We start from the raw sequence: 18,742 nt of genomic DNA on the forward strand, positions 1-18,742 counted from the left end.
GGTCCATGCAACAGGAAGTGGCAAATTCAAGCGAAGTGCTTTTCTGACTTAAACCATTTGAATTTTTGTATTAAGAAGCCTGGGTGCTTTTGGACATCCTTACAGACTTAGTGAGCAGATGAAAAGCATGGTTCTTACTATAAGGTGAGAATCTCTCCACTACAGTCAAGCGCTGTAGGAAGTATGCAGAGTAACTAATGAAAATGTCTTAGCTCTTTTCTGATTACAATGGACCTTATTTGGTTATTAGAGAACATGCACACTTATACACATTAAGAATAAATTTTCTTATCACTAAATATTGCCTACATTTATGTTCTTATGTGTATAAAATGATTATAGCCCATTATTTACTCCAAATGTCAGGAAAAGAAAAGCAGTGCTATTTAATGTCGGATTGCAGAGTTGTGTCATAAAGATGCAGTAATACCTTGTTGCTTATAATCTAGCCACAAAAGGAAACCCTTGGTTAATCACTACAAGAGAAAACCTCTAAATATCATCTTGGTGTGTGACAGGCCTGATGATGTACCTTAGAGCTTAAAAATGGAATTAATAAGGCCTATGTCACAGACAGGTAGACTTTATAAAAATACTACTGTTACTCCTAATACTATTACCACCACTACTACTAACACTTTAATAATAGCTAACTTTAAGCATTTACTATACATAAGATCTTATGTAGATTACTTTGTAAGTACTGTATTATCTCAATAACTCCTTACAATAAGGAAATAATACCTTATGAGGATTTTATTTATGGGTGGAAAACTAAGTTATAGTTATAGGCTAGGTGAGAAACAGAAAACAGATTTGAATCTAAAAAGACTCCAGGGCCCAAGCTCTTAAGCCCTACTTGAATGCATCTTCATCTTCACAATCCAGGCTACCAGATGGCCAAAAATGACAGAAATTACTTCTCGGTGATATGAGAAATGAGTCCCCAAGGGCTAGCTGCACTGCCGTCTGACTTCCTTCATTAGTGTTCTGGGTGGCAACATTAGATCTCACACGGGTGGGCTTAAGCGGAAAGTGAATCACTTACAAATTTCATCACAGAGGTTATGCACTGATTACAAATTGCAGAGTTTATGCTTTGACTGTGATTTCCTTTTTTTTTTTTTTTTTTAACTCTTTGTTGCTTATGCTGTCTCTGAAAAACTATGTGTCAGGGGAGGGAGGAAGACAAGAGAGCATGAAGTAGTTCAATAATAAAAAAAACTCTTTTTTCTCACTCTTCCTGCCCATTAGAGACTCTGTGCAATGACAAATAAAACAGGAACATTTTCTGCTTGTAGAGGCAGCTGCCTGACAACTGTATTATCCCTGCAGATCCCTGTTAGCAGTTACTGATGGTACCTGGGCAACTGACCAGGTCTGAGTGTCACAAGGAGGAAGTGGGAGGAGGATCCTCTTGACCTTGGCATTCTTCTCACAGTGATATCTGATATGGCCTCTGGGTAGGAACCAGTGATTCCAAATCAAACCCAATGGCAGAAATAGAATGTAGTTGATTCCTGTCACTTAGCAACTTCTATTTGTAGAGTTTCTGTTTCCCCTTTGGGTTCAGAGTAGTTTTCTCGTATTCATACACTGACTTACAATATACTCTCCCAGACATTTTTTTTTTTTTTTTAATTTATTTATGGCTGTGTTGGGTCTTCGTTTCTGTGCGAGGGCTTTCTCTAGTTGCGGCAAGCGGGGGCCACTCTTCATCGCGGTGCGTGGGCTTCTCACTATCGCGGCCTCTCTTGTTGTGGAGCACAGGCTCCAGACGCGCAGGCTCAGTAGTTGTGGCTCACGGGTCCAGTTGCTCGGCGGCATGTGGGATCTTCCCAGACCAGGGCTCGAACCCGTGTCCCCTGCATTGGCAGGCAGATTCTCAACCACTGGGCCAATAGGGAAGCCCTCTCCCAGACTTTACAATGAGGACCTGAAAGGTTATATCCATTTAATAGGGAAGAATATGAGGCACAGAGTGGAAAAATGGCTTATCAAGGGTGATCCCATCACGAAATATGGCTAGGCTTAGAACCCAGAGCTCCTGAATGTACAATTGTTCTACTGTTTAATATTCACAGTTTTTAATTCCCAGTCGAGTAAGCCATGGTTCTCAACATGTCCAAAAACACCTACAATACAACCTATGATGGTGTTTGATAACAAGACTTAGACATCCTAGGTATCTTCCTCAACAATCTAAGACCTGTAACAGTAAGCTATATAGTAATTGTAAAAGCTCACGCCACTCAATTCAAAGTTTATTCTGAATTCCAAGACAGGACATAAGAGTAGAGAAAAGAAACACAGATGTGTTCTGATTCAAAAAAAAAAAAAGTGGAGGGGGAAAGATTCCATATCCCTAATATATAAACATGTAAATTTACAAAATAGAAAAAAATCTCCAACAGCCAAGGTCCTAGAGAGTTATTATCTATGATAAAATTTACTCATATTACCTCTCCTTTATAGGAGGAATATATATGTACTAAGGACTTTGATTTTACATGGCACACAAGTAAGGTCTCTTGCTCAATGTTACATAGACAGGTGGTGATAAAATTGGGAATAAAATCTAGAATAATTAGCTACAGGGCTGTGCTTTGGCCACCAAACTATATTCTTTCTCCTAATTAAGGACAATATACTCAGGTCCTGGATCTCAGATACTGGAGATACAGAAAGTGTTTGTGTTGAACAGTTAGAAATGCAATCATGTTGACATTGTATCCCACCTTCCTCTGGGTCACTAACCAGTAGTTTCACTCCATCATTTATCTTCCTACTTTATTGTACTTTGTATCAGCTTCTTGCCATAAGCATTTATATATGATGTAGCCTTTTTGCTCTAGAAAGAAATCCCTCCCCAAATCCCATCTTACCTTCTTATTTACTTTTAACTTCTCTATCTCCAAATTTCTTGAAGGAATTGTTCTATACCATGTCTTCATTTCCCATTCACACTCCAACCTTCAGTGCAATCTGGATTCTCTCATTAACCTCCAAAGAAACTGCTCTCAAGAGGCTCACCAATTCGTTTGAACCATACTGTTTTCAGGTCCAACGAAAATTTTTTGTTATTATTCCTATTTTTCACTGAAGTAGTTGACTTTGTTGACCGGAATCTCATTCTGCCTTTCCTTAGTTTCTCTGTCACAAACTCAACTGCTTTTCCTCTTACCCTTCTGGCCAACCTTCCAAGTTTAACTTTTGGGCTTATCTTGTCCCATGCCTTAAACATCTGAAGGTTTGATCACTGTCTTCTTTTTAAATATTATTCACTGTGATCACTCACTACTCATCTACTCTTCAGCTTCAGAAGCTAATGTCATGCTATTGATGACTCCCAAATCAGTAACTTCAGCCCATATTTTTCACATGACCTTTATATCTGCACTTTCAATGAACCAACTATTCTACGTCTCCATCGAATGTCTCACAGAAATCCAGGATTCAACATACTCAGGGGTCATCATCTTCCTTCCCACAGAGAACCTGTAATCTTGTGATCACTTTCTTAGTAATGGTGTCACCATGAAAACAGTTGCCCAAACCAAAAAAGAAGTTTATCTCCCTCGACTGCTCTCTCCTTTACTGCCCCCATATAAAATGGATCCCCAAATTCTACGGCTTATGACTTTTAAATATCTCTCAGATTCATTTATCACTCTCAATTCCTGTTCCTACTAGCCTTGCTCCAACCATCAACATTTCTTTTTTTTTTTTGCCTGAATTACTGCAAAAGCATCACAACTAGTTTCTTTGCCTCTAGTCTTCTTCTCTCCAAGCTCACTGTCATTCATTCACCATACTGCAATCAGAATTTTCCCCCTAAATTGCAAATATGAGTATAGTATCCTCTGATTAATCTCATTGCCCTCAAAATAAAAACTTCTTAATATGGCTTAATAGGTCATTCATGGTTAGCTCCTGCTTCTCTCTCCTGCCTTATTTCCTATTCCCTTTGCGTTGCATCATCCAGTCAGATCAAACAACTTTTGATTCCTGTAATATACTATCTTTGTTTACTCCCAGGCATTTAACATTCTATTTTTTTCTCCATGGAATGTCTTCTTTCAACTCTTCATGTGACTATTCCATTTCCTCCTTCAGGTCTCAACTTGTCAGCTTGTTTTCTCACTTTTTCCAGGAAGACTGTCCTGTCATCCCCCACCTACCCCCAACCCCACTCCTGATTCCATATTGGGTGCCCCTCCTGTGTTCTCACACTGTACCCTGTATTTCTCCACACAGCACTGAACCATAATTGCTGGATTATTTACCTATGCCTGTCACTAAACTGAAAGAGGCAGACAGGAAGGCCTTTGTTTTCTTGACCACTGAATCTTACAGAGCATGGTACTTGGAATATGGTAGGTGCTCAGTGTGTTTGAAAAAAGAAATGAATGAAATTTTTCTCCCCAACTCTTTTCTGAGCTCAAAAAAGTCATTTCATTAAATTTTTGTCAGAAAGGAGCAAGCTTTTATTCTGAACCAGTAAAACACTTTTATCAATATTTCTTTAGTTACCCATCTAGTCCTCTATTTCACTAACAACTTTGACTCAATTAAAAAAAAAAAACTGATCATGGGGCAGAAAAATGTTCATATATTTTAGAAACCAAGATGAACTTGGTGTCCAACTTCCTCAATTACAGACTTTTCAGGGTTTTAACTTTTTTTTCTTTTCTATCACGAGTCATATATACATGTATATATATATATTTGCATGTATGTATACAAATACATGTAACTTTTTTTTGTTTAATGGTTTAATAGTTCCTTCCTAGTTTCCTATAGCAATTCATGCAGTCTACATTTATACCATCACTGATAACATAATATTAAAGAGGCAAATCAAAGTTTTTGTTCTGTTACTCATAAATTTTTTATAAAGATTCTGGGAAGTAAAAAGTATTTTTATTATAATTACTGCCATTTTACAGATGTGGACATAAGGGATAAAATGGATAAAAATCACATTAGCTAAGGAATTATAGAGCTAGTACCAAAACCAAAGGCTTACAGATTTCCCAAACTTAACTCTTCCTCTATATTACACTCACTTTTGCAAAAGTGGTTCCAAATAGTATTTTTTACTCTATTTTAATTCTCAGTAAGGATGACTACTTAGGAAATACTGTTTAACATGATAACCTTATTTGCATTAGCAAACACAAGTTGTTTATCAAAATCACTGTAATATTGATTTATGTTCAATTCTTGGGTCATCGCAGTACTCTGGGTAGTTTTTGTTTGTTTGTTTGTTTTGGTTTTCTCTTTCTGGAGTATTTCCTAACAATTTTTACTCAAAGGATATTAATGTGATTTATTATATTTTCCTAAATTTTATGCCATGAACCATTTATTTAATGTTTTCAACCTATTCAGTTTCAGTGACTTCTCCAATTTGTCTGGATTATTTTGTTTTTCTTACCAACTAATGACAGCTCCTTACACCATAAGGAATTGACCTTTTGTTATTTACAATTTCCCCAATTTATTCTTAATTTTATGACCATATTTGTTTTGTAGATTTTTTTTTTTTCCTTTTTTTTTGGCCATGCAGTGCAGCATGCAGGATCTCAGTTCCCCGACTAGGGATCAAACCCACGCCCCCTTGCAATGGAAGCACGGAGTCCTAACCACTGGATCACCAGGGAAGCCAGAAGTCTTAATTTTTTTGTTTATCTTTCTTTCGTGGTTTCTTCTATTGCTTCTGGGCATATTAGGTCTTTTTGTAACATAAGATCAGTTAAATGCTTATCTCTATTTCTTTTATTTTTCTTTTAATGGTCTGTTTCATTTTTTAAAAATTGAACTCTTTACATCATATGGGATTTATTTATGATGTGAACTGCAACTAAATTTCCCCCTATATTTTTTTAGTCAATTTCTCCAATACCATTTGCTAAATAATATAAAATGTATACATCATTTTGGTTTTCAGAATTACCCTATATAGTGTTACCCATTTGGCCAGAGCAATATTTTCTGGGAAACATAAATATAAACCTTACTTACCATGCCAAGTAATTTATCAAAATATTTGAAAATATAAGTCACTAATCTTTCGGACACCACATTATTATTAGGTGTTGCCAGTTCCAAAATTAATTGCTTATTAGAATAATACCTCCTAAAATGCTGAGTGAAAAACATAATTTAGATACCCTTCTTTCAGGACATTAGCAAAATTCATTATTCAAAGTAATCTTCAGGGTTTCCATTGTAAAAAAAAAAGTAAAATGAATATGCCACACCCAACACTTCTAATTTTAAAATCTGAATTAGTAAATAGGTAATATTTTTTCATTGAAATTCACATATGTTCAATGTTAAAGAAATACATGTTTTCTTTTCTTTTATTCAGTACAAAGTGAATGGCAGTTTCTAAAATAATGCTAACATCTAGTTGCACTTGGATACATGAATTCCTTCAGCTGTGCAATGAACCAGCAGTAAGTAAGATATGACACAACCAATCTGGCTCTGGCACCCATGATTTTATTGTCCTTTCTCACTCTTTTTGTAATTTTCTTACCCACTACCTCTACCAGATCTCCAGGGTCTGCCTTGTTTTTTGTGGACTCAGAGCTGCCTGTACATTTTTGTACCATTCTCCAGGTTCAAACTTATTCCTTCTTCTCTTTTGTATGAAACTAACATCTCTTGTGTATGACCGAAAGTGGAAATGCAGGCAAAGTCAGGGACATAGTGGAGTGTTTAATCTGCCCAAATCCATGCCTTCTTCTTCTGCTAAGACACCCTACTTTTCCTTTGGAGAACTACCTCTCATCCCACTGCCATTGGTTTGTTGGGATTGTCAATCAGGTGACCTGTTTTCCTCAGCCAAAGAAAATTACCTAAGTTGGGCATTTCAGACTCTCCCTCCTTAGAACTTGGTTTTTATAAGAAATAGTTTAAAAGAGGTAGAAGTTGATTGACTGTGTTAATGGCTCCAGTTTTCCACTCTTCCCTGTTCCACATCCTTTACCATGCCTATGCCCTCCTATAGTGGGTGGTACACATTTTTACATTCCTGGACCATGTCACCTGTTTTGGCCAAGGATATCAGTATAGGTAATATGAGCAGAGCCTTGACAAGTGCTGAAAAAATTGGACTCATTTGGTCTTCTGCCTCTGCCATCACCATGAAAAGCACATGCTGAACTGAGCCTTTTGGTCCCAGAAGAAGGAGGATGGCAAATGGCAGCTAGGATTGCCAGATAAAATACAAGGTACTCATTCAAATACAAATTTCAGATAAACAACAAGTATTTATTTTTAGTATAAGTATGTTCCAAATATTACATGGGACATATTTATACTAAAAATTATTTATTATCTAAAATTCAAATTTAACTGGGTATCCTATATTTTTAATTGATGAATCTGACAACCTCAGGAGCACAGTCACCTGTAGTGAAGCCCAGCCTAGAAGTGTGCTGACCTGTACATTTGTGAGAAATAAAGAGTAACTATTATTGTTTTATGCCCATGAATTTTGGACTGGTTTATTTATCAGCAATAGTTAGCTAATACATATTATGAGAGGGCAACCACCTGAAAAGACTACTATTTTTCACTAGTGCCTGCAACTTGCGTCCCTAGAGATATATGATTTTGAGTTTTCCATGGCAAGATTTTTCTGCTTTTCCTTTGGTTCTGTGAGCTAGTCCATATTCTTCCAATGTATCACCCCCTTCTTACATAAAATTAGCCAGTCAATTTCTGTTGCTTAAACCAAAGAATCCTAATTATTGCAAATTGAGAAGCAGTCATAATAAGGTGAAAATTTGAAAAGGGGCCTTTTCATAGAGGGAAAATTGTTGTCATCTCTGCTTAGATACTTGTTGGACTCCCACAAAACCAACTTAGTTGCATGGCTACCATTGGTTCTGATCTATCAGTACACATTGCTTTAAAAATAATTGTTGGTTTGCAAGGCCATATAATTCTAGCTGTGAATGTTTTAATGCCTTTATCCTTGGTCCCTAACTGGTCAGCCTACAGAAAGAAAATAATCAGTTCCAGAGTAGGGGAGAAAAGTGGTCAGTTGGCTTATTTCCCTAACCTCAGATAATTAGTGGTTATTGTATTCAATTCAAAGTGTCATTCCTAATGGTACAAATTAGCAACAAATTGGTCTCAGTTATTGTTCATTTAAAGTTGGGGCAAGGGGTATGTACTACTGTGTGTATGGTGGTGAGGGGGTGTTAAAAACACAACACTGTCAACTTCCTAATTTCTAACCTTTCTTTAGTAAGACTAGACAAACTTAAGCCCTATCTTTTGCATATGGAACAGACTATGGAACAGTATGTCATGTATGCGTAAGAGTTGGGTTCAGAAATCTACAGGATGTTTTCTGAACAGCACTTGACTTTAACAAGTACAGTCTGAGAATTCAACAATAAGAATAAAAATACACAATATAACACATAAATGCCATCTTGTGAAACCTCAAACGTCCATCCAGCCTGGCATTTGCCTCTGAAAATGCCACTGAAGCATGATTTGCTGCATGGTGTGGTAGTTTCTAGGATGATGACGGCATGGGAAAATGTAGCACAGTGAGCTAGACTGAGAGCCAGGGGACTTTGGCCCTGCCCTGCCACTACCTCACAAGGCAATCACACGTTCCCTGATATTGTCTTTTGAATCCTCATCATCAGGCACATTGCAGGTACTTAACACATTTTGAATGCCTAAATGAACAAATTAATGATGTTATGATTTAAATCTGTTTGAGTCTTCGTTTCCTCATCTGGTAACTGGAAGTAATGTGCAAAATTGATATTAGGCAATGTTATAGGATTGCTATTAGGGTCAAATATGATAATGCACATGAACTTGTTCTATAAACTGAAAGAGGTTCTATAGTGTAGCCATTATTTATTACATGCTAAAACTAGCTTAAAAAAAAACAATGTTGGCTTAACTCCTAAGATAACATGATGGGACTTCCCTGGTGGTCCAGTGGGTGGGACTCCGTGCCCCCAATGCAGGGGGCCTGGGTTCAATCCCTGGTTGGGGAACTAGATCCCACATGCATGCCGCAACTAAGAAGCCTGCATGCCGCAACTAAGAAGCCCGCATGCTGCAATTAAAGATCCCGTGTGCCGCATCTAAGCCCCGGCGCAGCCAAAATAAATAAATAAATAAAATTTTTTAAAAATTAAAAAAAAAATAAGATAACATGATAAAAGAATTTATACATTTCTATGGCTAATGGTATTCTAATTATAGTTTTGCAGGCACCATTATTGGCAAAAGGTGTAGGTAATTATTACAATTCATAATCAATCATTAATACTGGTATTAACAATAACTCACCCCAAAGACATGCACTCAGTTCTTATCTGCTAATGGGCAGAGTTATGTCAATATGTCAACCCTTCAGTTAATGTCTAGGCACTTTATACCTACAACAAAAAGTGACATAAACATATGAGAGTGTACAACCATAAGTAAAATAAGTTTTCCCCGAATTTTTAGCAGCTTAACTCTTGGGCTCCCAAGAAAAAGCACTCTAAGTGGGGGAGGGTCAATTAGAAGGTTGGGATTAACATATAAACACTACTATATATAAAATAGATAACCAACAAGGACCTACAGTATAGCATAGGGAACTCTACTCAATATTTTGTAGTAACCTATAAGGGAAAAAAATCTGAAAAAGGAGATAGATAGATATATATATATGTATGTATATATACATATACAGATATATATATCTGAATCACTGTGCTGTACATCTGAAACTAACACAACATTGTAAATCAACTATACTTCAATAAAAAATAAGTGCATAAATAAAAAAAAAAGAAAAAGGACTCCAAATAAAATTTTGTCACCCTTACATAATTTGTAATGTCTTGTACACAACAGTTGTTGCTAGGTGTTTTTTGTCTGTAATTTGAGTCTCTGAAGCCTTAGATCTTGCAGTAGAATAAAATAACTAGCAATGATAATTTCTTTTCCACTAGTACTAGCTCCCACTCCTATTAGGATCCATTTATAAAGCAAGAAACATCAGCCTCCAAAGTATGTATCTGAAAAGGAGCACTCCACAGGAACATGATTCCTTTTAGAAACAAATTCCATGGGTAAGTTGGAAAATATGGAAACTATAGATTCTTTAATGTCAGATGAAGTTGAAGTTAGGAGAAACTCATTATGAGCATCGGTTACTCAAATATCTCTGCCAGGAATGATTACAAATGCTGCACTTATGCATGCAGCAAATGATGAACAAAGTAACTTAAAGAAAGAGAAATAATATGCTAACAATTTAGAGAAAAAGATAAAATGTATGTACAAAACAAAGCAATGCCAAGTGCCATATGACTGGTAATGTGGTAAAGTCAGGGAAATTGCAGTAAGGAAGTTCATGAAAATGACATATTAAAACAATGGGCAGTCAAGAAAAAGCCATCCTCTTTTAATCCTTCTTTAATCAGACAGGAGCAGTTTCTGAACTGTACATGCAGCTGAAAGTGCCTGAAGCTTCACTCACCAGAGTCCTCTGAGATGTAGCTGGCATTTGACTGTGTTGGCCAAAGCTGGGTAAGACACACTCTTCTGGGCCTTTGAACCCTATGCTATATAACATTCTCAAGCGGCCCTGTGAATTCCTGACACTGTTCTAGGTAGTCAGATTTATACCAAAACAGTCCCTACAGACTCATCCAGATGGTAGGCACTGTCAAAAGGGAGGGTTAATATGGGTCAGCCTGCTCTAAATAACTCAAACACAGTAGCCATGGGACAAGGAAATGTTACAAGCTCACTTACACACCTCTCAGTGGTGGATGTGTACTTAGGGTGACACATGTGTGGCATGCATATCTGTATCTGGTTGAATTCCCTAGTCTACATGAAAAGAAAGTATATTAAACTGGAATTTTTCTGTATTTATTAAATGTTCAGAATTACCCTGGAGTCTAAGGGTGCGGGCTGGTTTTAAAAGGTGACAAATCATTCAGACACCAGCATTTGCATTCATGCCCAGCTAAGGGTGTCTACTATTGCTGATTCGGCAATAGGTATACTCTGTGGGGCATCAAATGACTGTTCCCATGTACGGGTCATTGCCTTGCTAAATAAGAGCGAATGGAACTATCCCGACTCTGTTCACTGAGGCTGCACTTGACAGCAAGTCAGCAGCTTCTCCAAAATCTCCTATTCCCAGACCCTTATTCCAGCTGTTTGGATATTTGTTTTTACTAATCTGGGAAAACATCCAGAAGCTGACTTAACCTATAGATGGAAGGAATGAATCTGCCATCTCCCCTTTACCTAGGCCAAATCGCTTTCTTGTTCCTGGTACTTACAGATTCGTCTTTAGATGCTGTCCAACCGGAGCAGATGGTTTTGTTATTTGGCAGCAATGGGGGTATTAAGCAGAGGGAAGCTCAAAAATATCAGGCTGGACTTCCCTGGTGGCACAGTGGTTAAGAATCCGCCTGCCAGTGCAGGGGACACGGGTTCGAGCCCTGGTCCGGGAAGATCCCACATGCTGCGGAGCAACTAAGCCCGTGCGCCACAACTACTGAGCCTGCGCTCTAGAGACCACAAGCCACATACTGAAGCCCTCGAGCCACAACTACTGAAGCCCATGTGCCTAGAGCCCGTGCTCCGCAACAAGAGAAGCACTGCAATGAGAAGTCTGCACACCTCAACAAAGAGTAGCCCCTGCTTGCTGCAACTAGAGAAAGCCCGCGAGCAGCAACAAAGAACCAACACAGCCAAAAATAAATAAATAGATAGATAGATAGATAGATAGATAGATAGATAGATAGATAGATAGATAAATACATTTATAAAAAAATATCAGGCTACCTAGGGTAGGTGGCAAATAGCAACTGGGTCGTTTCCAAGGTCTGAGAATGGCACCTTGAGGTTTTGTAAGAGAAAAGCAGAGTGTGTCTTTACCCCACCTTGCACTCAAATAGACATATTTTCTATGTTAAAGGGAGATGTTCGGTTTAATTCTTAGAACAGGTGAAAATTCAGGCAGTATTCCTGGCATCTACTAAAAACCCACTTCTTACTCCATGAAAAGCCTGTAAGATTTAGCCCTAAACCATGACATATCCTTAAAAGCTACAAAATACTTTATGGGCCATCAATTTTTTTTTTTTTCTGTGTTCCATTATTTCTCTTAAAAAATTAAATGTGAGAAAAACATTGCCTGTATCCCATGGATGAATTCTTTAGCTATTAAGGGAATATCATAAACAAGTCCTTATACCAAAAGCAGAGAGGATTTTAAAATCAGAGAGAAAGGAGCTGTAAGTGATCAGGGAATAGAAATATAAAGGGTTCAGAGACCAACCTGCCATCTATTCTGCTTAAGAATAATACAAACCAACAACATTTATCAAGAGCTGATGCCACATAAATGCACTGTGCAGTGCGTGGGCAGAGGTGAGGAGGGGTAAAACAATGACAATTATGACCTAGATCAGCCAGTTTTTATTGTTTCAACAGAAGTGCCAGTATGAGCTTATCACACAACTACTCAGAATATTTCAAAATAACTTACTGTTCATTGCATTTTGTCAGAAATACACAGAGGTAACTATAGTGCTTGTAAGAACTCCTTGCACTTAATGATTTCATGCCCATATTACTAGCTTAAATTCTATGTTTTTAGTTGCTTAAGGCATACAGTGTTCTTTGCATGTAGGGAAGGAGGTAGATTCTAATAGAAACCAACTAGGGTGAACTAAAGCATGCCTAGGATACAATGAAAATAATAACAGTTGTTTCCTGCCACCGCTCAAGGGCCCAGAAGCTAGACTAGACAAAGAATAGGTTTGACAGGAGGTTTTTAGAATTTCTTTCTTTGCATTGCCCCTGTTCAAAGCTTACCATAAACCATTACAAACAGAACGTGGAACATTCACGTTATTTACTTCTAAACAGAGTTACTATTGTGAATTAATACATTCATGCCCATTATAATTTTTCAAAAATTATATACAATGGTGGAAAACACAGTAATTGTTGCGAGTGTTAAATGTAGCTAGGAGAAATAGAATACTTTCTGCAATTATAAGCAGTTTTGAAAATTCCAGAGAGGCAAATAGGTGTGCAGCATTTGTGGTGGGGAAAAAACATAAAAAACGAAACCTCAAGTTGCTGAGTATGAGTTAGATCTCCATTTTATCTTTGTTTGCCCTCTGTTGGAAGGGCAAATGCACATCAAATAATGAAAGAAGATACAAGCAAGAAGAAAAGTAAGGAGAGATAATAAAAATAATAACGATAATTAATAATAATAATATCTTAGGTAGTATTATATTACACAATTTGTAAAACAGTGGTATATACCTCGCCTTATTTGATCCAAAACCTATCCCTGTGTGATAGTCTGACCATCTTTACTACCACCACTTCCCACCTATGTATTGGTTGGATAATTATTGTGCTTGAAGCTCAATAAGGTTCATTTTCTTGGTCAAGGTCACAAAGCTAGAAAGGGAAAGTACTAAATTTATCACCGGCTCTTCCGATTGTGTTAAGAAGATCCAGAAGACCTTGACATATCACAGACTAGATTATCTACTGCTAAAATGGGAGATGCTGCCATGTCGATTGAATTCAACAGTTGCCATGATAACCAGGCACAAGTAGAGCCAGGATAACTTGGATAGGTAGGTAGATGTCCTGAGTACAGTGACAGAAATGCCACTGACTGTATAGAGACTCTGGAAGTTTGGTTTACTTTAGTTTGTTTTTCTCTGCCTTCTTCAACTCAATTAATGTGCTATAGTTAAGAATTTGGCTTTCTGATTTTTAAGGTATTTTTTAATAATGCTGATAATATTCACATCTGTAATTTGAAAAACTTGAACAATTCTACAGTGGAAACTAAAGCCATCCTCACATGCCTTATATACTGTCTGTATCACATTTCCTCTCCCTCAGTTTGGCTGGTGCAAATGGGATTTCTCTTCTCTCTCTCTCCTCTTCTTAAAACTCAAGAGGCGGGCATGGCGGTGGCGGTGAGAAGGAAAGGTTCTGTCCCTGCTTCTACAAATGAATTCTGAACGGGGTGAGTCTCATTAATCTTGAGCTAAATGTGAAGTTAGACATGAAGACACCTCAGGTCCCCCCCCTGTTTGTTCAGAGCCCTAGGCATGTTATGGAGAAAATGTCAAAGATTTCTCTTCTCTTGCTTCTGTACCCTACCATGATGTTTTATTCAAACCTCCATGTCCTAAGGACACAAACACTGCCTATCAAAATCTCCCCCACCTGGCTCCCACTCTCACACATAAACATGCACAACACCCATGTTTAGGAGAGCTGATCAATTCCTGCCAAAAGCAGTCTATTGGTAACATGCTGTGAGGCCAGAGCACTCTGGCAAATGCTTTCTGAGGCAGTGTGACCCTCCACGACTGTGTTTGTCTCCATCTCACAATGCTTGTGCTTATACAACATGAAGTGTCCACTGACCCTGTCTTCTAACAAGAGATGGTTTTCTTTAGTTTTATTTTTAAAAAATTTTATTTATTTATGTATATATGTATGTATGTATTGGCTGAGGCGGGTCTTCCTTGCTGCGCGCGGGCTTTCTCTAGTTGTGGCGAGCGGGGGCTACTCTTCGGTGTGGTGCGCAGGCCTCTCATTGAGGTGGCTTCTTTTGTTGTGGAGCACGCGCTCTAGGCACGCAGGCTTCAGTAGTTGCGGCGCGCGGGCTCAGTAGTTGTGGCTCGTGGGCTCCAGAGCGCAGGCTCAGTAGTTGTGGCGCATGAGCTTAGCTGCTCCAGCGGCATGTGGGATCTTCCCGGACCAGGGCTCGAACCCGTGTCTCCTGCATTGGCAGGCGGATTCTTAACCACTGCGCCATCAGGGAAGCCCCAAGAGATGGTTTTAACTGTGAGTGAAACTCTGGTTTCATATTGAGAAAAACTGACTGCTGGGAAAATAGGGCAGTGTCAGGGGACAAGTTGATGCAGATGTGACTGAGGACAGGTGAGAATCAGCAGTGCCTCCATGAGGAGAGCAAGAAGAATTTCTCCTGCTTGGCTCTGCATCAGCTCTGTATTTGGTATTGTCCTGGTGGCCAGCAGGGGTAACAGCTTGTCCACAGGGCCTAGGCCTGAACCCTATGGAACTGCATTAGAGTTTCTATAGAGACTATGGAAAGTATGAGTATCAGAGGGGAAAAGTGAGCAGGCCCATGGTCTCTGTCCATCCTATGTCTGTCACAAGCAAACGAGGCAGGTTGTGGAGCAGGAATCGGGAAAAGGTGGTCATGCAACTGGATTCACGTTGGCCCAGCCCGTCCTCTTGTCTACTTGCATTCGACTGTCTTAAGGCAGCTGATATGGTAGCTGCTTTGTTCTCCACAAGCCACAGACCTCACAAGGCAGAGACGTGCTGTAGCAGTGAGGAGGATTCTTGTGTTTTTTGTCAATTCCAAACAGCTCCAGATGGACTGAGAACCAGGCTTCTTGGCCACCAGAATTATTCTTGAGTTTCAGCCCACATCTTTCCCTGTTCAATCCACAGGGAAAGGGCAAGTGCTCCCTCTGTCTGTTATTCTACCCATCCTTCCTCTGGCCTCAGCCAAGTCACTTAACCTCATCTGGAAAGTGACTTGGTCCTGAGAGTCTTTGGCCATTGACGATCTTTGATTTCCATGACTCAGACTCACTCATACCTGTCACACCAGCATGAGAGCACAGTGCCTAGCCTGATAGGGCTTCTCATTAACTGTACGTTAAGGGAGTGAAACAAATAACTTACTGCATCTTCAATGCCATGTGTAAAATTACATGGAAACAGTTAATACTCAAGGCCACTTGTGATTACTTTGCTCCCTCAGACTTTTGCCATTGCTTCCTTCCGCTAATTATACGGCCATCGTATTTCTCTTGATGGTAAAATAGCCCAAGAGGCTCAAGTCCAAACTGCACATTTTCAGCTATTTGTCCTTCCTCTAATGATTAGAGGCTATATGAGAGAACATAATATTGCCTCTTTCCATGTCCTATAAATTGAATGTATGCCCAGAGTAGCTAAGGTTTAAGTTTAAAAGAAAATCTTCTCCATCATAGTTAACATACATATGTATATATATACAAAGACATATATCAGAATGTCAGACACCTCCCTCAGCCACTTTTCACGAAGCTCCACAACACATTATGCTTTGCCTTATGCTGGTTCCTCTGATGGCTTTGGGAGTCAGATCAGGTTTCAGCTATCAGCCAGCTGGTGCCATTCATTTAAAGGGAAACAACTCTGTAAGTGAGCAAGATTCTAATCACTAAATCGAATTACAAAGTAGAGTAAATTATTATAAATGTTTTTAGAAATGTCTTAAAACACTGTAAAGAAGAAAAATTATCAACCAAACAGAAATCTGCTGTGCTGGTGGCTGATAGCATCATTAGGGGCTAGGACATTCACATGTGTAAATGTTCTATGCTCTGGCTATTTCTGGCACCCGAATCTAGCATTCACACATTAAAAACTTTATAACCTTCCTCTCTCATTCAATCAGATGCTAAACCGTTCGACTCAAAGTACACCTTAGTTTATAGGTCCTAATGGGAGGAATAGGAACATTTCACTTACACTACACTGAAGGGAACTTCACGTCGCTCCATTAAAATGATAACAGTTAGTCAAGGGAAGGAAAAGGCAGTGGGAAAATGAGAGAGAGACACTTAACATGGATGTGTGTATCTCCCAGCGCAGACCCATTTATTACCCTTCTATTTAACGTCCTTCACTAACATATTTCAAATGCCACACATTCTCCACATCACAATGCAAAACCAAAGACAGGAACACGTTAACATTTAATCTCTGGCTTCTAAGCTAGCCGTCTGCGCAGGCATTTCTTACATCAGGTGTGTTTGAACGCTGTCAGGGCATCATGGACTTCATCCTTTAGTCCATCTGCTTCCTTGAGGGATGAATGTGTGTGTTCACCACGTTCAGACCTCTTCAGAACGCTCTTCCCAATTCATTCCACTATGTCCTTGGGAGTTGTGAGGGGAGGTTGTTAGTGCTCAGCAAGTATCTACGTGCCTCTCCGCACTTTCCAGCCTCCTGTGGTTGGACCATACAACTGGAGTCTGGCCAATAAAATGTTGAGGAAGGTGAGGTAAGCCACATCTGGGCCCTGGCTCTTTAAAAAAGCCAGTGTGTCACTCCAGCCCCTTCCTGTCAATGGCAACTTTGGGGATGTAGCTGCTATGTAGCAGGGGGCTTCCAGACCTGGGCTGGACTTCATGATCAAGAAAGAAGACTCAAGAGTTCAACACTATCTGCTGTGGCAGCTAACATTAATTACTCTGATCAAACTCAGTGCTCTCTGATGACCTAGATGGGTGGGATGGGGGGGGTGGGAGGGAGGCTCAAGAGGGAGGGGATATATGCATACATATAGCTGATTTGCTTCATTGTACAGCAGAAACTGACACACCATTGTAAAGCAATTATACTCTAATAATAATAATTTAAAAAAACCCATCATTGAGAAGAGCAAAGTATACAACTACTATTTAGAAGTGGACTGGCCTAAAGTTGGAAACTGGATATGATGTTCTCTCGAGGTCCCTCCTATTTCATGTTGATGACTGTTGAGTGAAAAGCCTCTTCTTCATTCAGTGAAGACTTTGATTGGCCATTGCTAATGACTGCACAATTGATCTTCCAGTCTACTCATCCACTTCTTTTTTATTTTATGACCAAATGTTGCCTCCTGCCTGACACTGGCTATTGCCTGTAGGAGGTGTAGGAACCTCTCCTTTGCTCTGTGGTATGGAGGCCACAGGGATAAGCCAGAAATGGTAGTCTTTCCCTAATTCTGTGCCTTACTTTTTCTTGCCACCTATCAGGAGTTTTCTACCTGCGCACCTACCTCTGATTATAAGTCTCTGGTGTTAAGAACCTGGAGGTGCCTGCTTCCAGACCCTTCATCTATAAGTCAGAAATCCTAGAAATTTGGTATTCTCAAGTTTGAATTTTATAATTTCATATATGATGCATAGTGTGAAAGAAAGTATTTTATAAAAATCTAAGCAACAATAGTATAAAGGAATAGTTATTTAAATTAGCAAAATGGTATTTCCCATTAAGGGAGTCACAACCTCTGTTCACAACTATAGAGATAATGAAACAGTACCAGATATTTCTAGAAATTGCCTGAGGAAATATTGTACTAAAAATGCTTATTTTGTACTCCAGGTATTATAACCAAGTTTCTATTTGCATATGCTTGCTAGTAAATAGCACAGCTGTCTGGAAATACATGAGTCCTGGGTTATATTTTTGGCTTTCCCTCTGTCTTGGTATCTTTTGAACCTGCAGGGTTGTGTTCTTTTTTTTTTTTTTCTTTTTCCTCCCCCCCACTAGAGGAGGTGGACAATGCCTCAGGAATAATTTAAGGAAACTGTGTTACATAATCAGTGCAAGGACTCAGGGACCTCTGGATTAGTTTCCCTTACTTAAATACAAAATCATACTTTATCAGAACGAATAAGGTTTCTGACATAGGAGGATATATCCTCAGCTTTCCTGTAGTGAAATTGTTCTATATTTGGCATTCTGCAGGCCTCATGATTATATAATCATTTCTTCATAAGAAAAACATAAAAGAATTTCACTGAATATATTTCTAGTACAGGAGTTATTTTTAAGGCCAACCAGGGAGAATTTCAGGATAATAGTGAGGGGGACATGCTGAAAATGTGAGACTCTG

The 18,742-nt window shown here is 38.9% G+C and overlaps 2 protein-coding genes across 5 annotated transcripts in view; one reads left to right on the forward strand and one right to left on the reverse strand.

The window, feature by feature from the left end:
• Positions 1-18,742, forward strand: part of LOC309630039 (uncharacterized protein) — a 455,061-nt gene that overhangs the window by 387,089 nt on the left and 49,230 nt on the right. The window lies entirely within an intron of this gene.
• Positions 1-18,742, reverse strand: part of LSAMP (limbic system associated membrane protein) — a 651,408-nt gene that overhangs the window by 226,189 nt on the left and 406,477 nt on the right. The gene's annotated exons all lie outside the window — the stretch shown is intronic.

Source organism: Balaenoptera borealis (assembly GCF_965194805.1).
Source record: "Balaenoptera borealis genome assembly, chromosome: 5".
In the NCBI taxonomy this organism is placed as follows: Eukaryota; Metazoa; Chordata; class Mammalia; order Artiodactyla; family Balaenopteridae; genus Balaenoptera; species Balaenoptera borealis.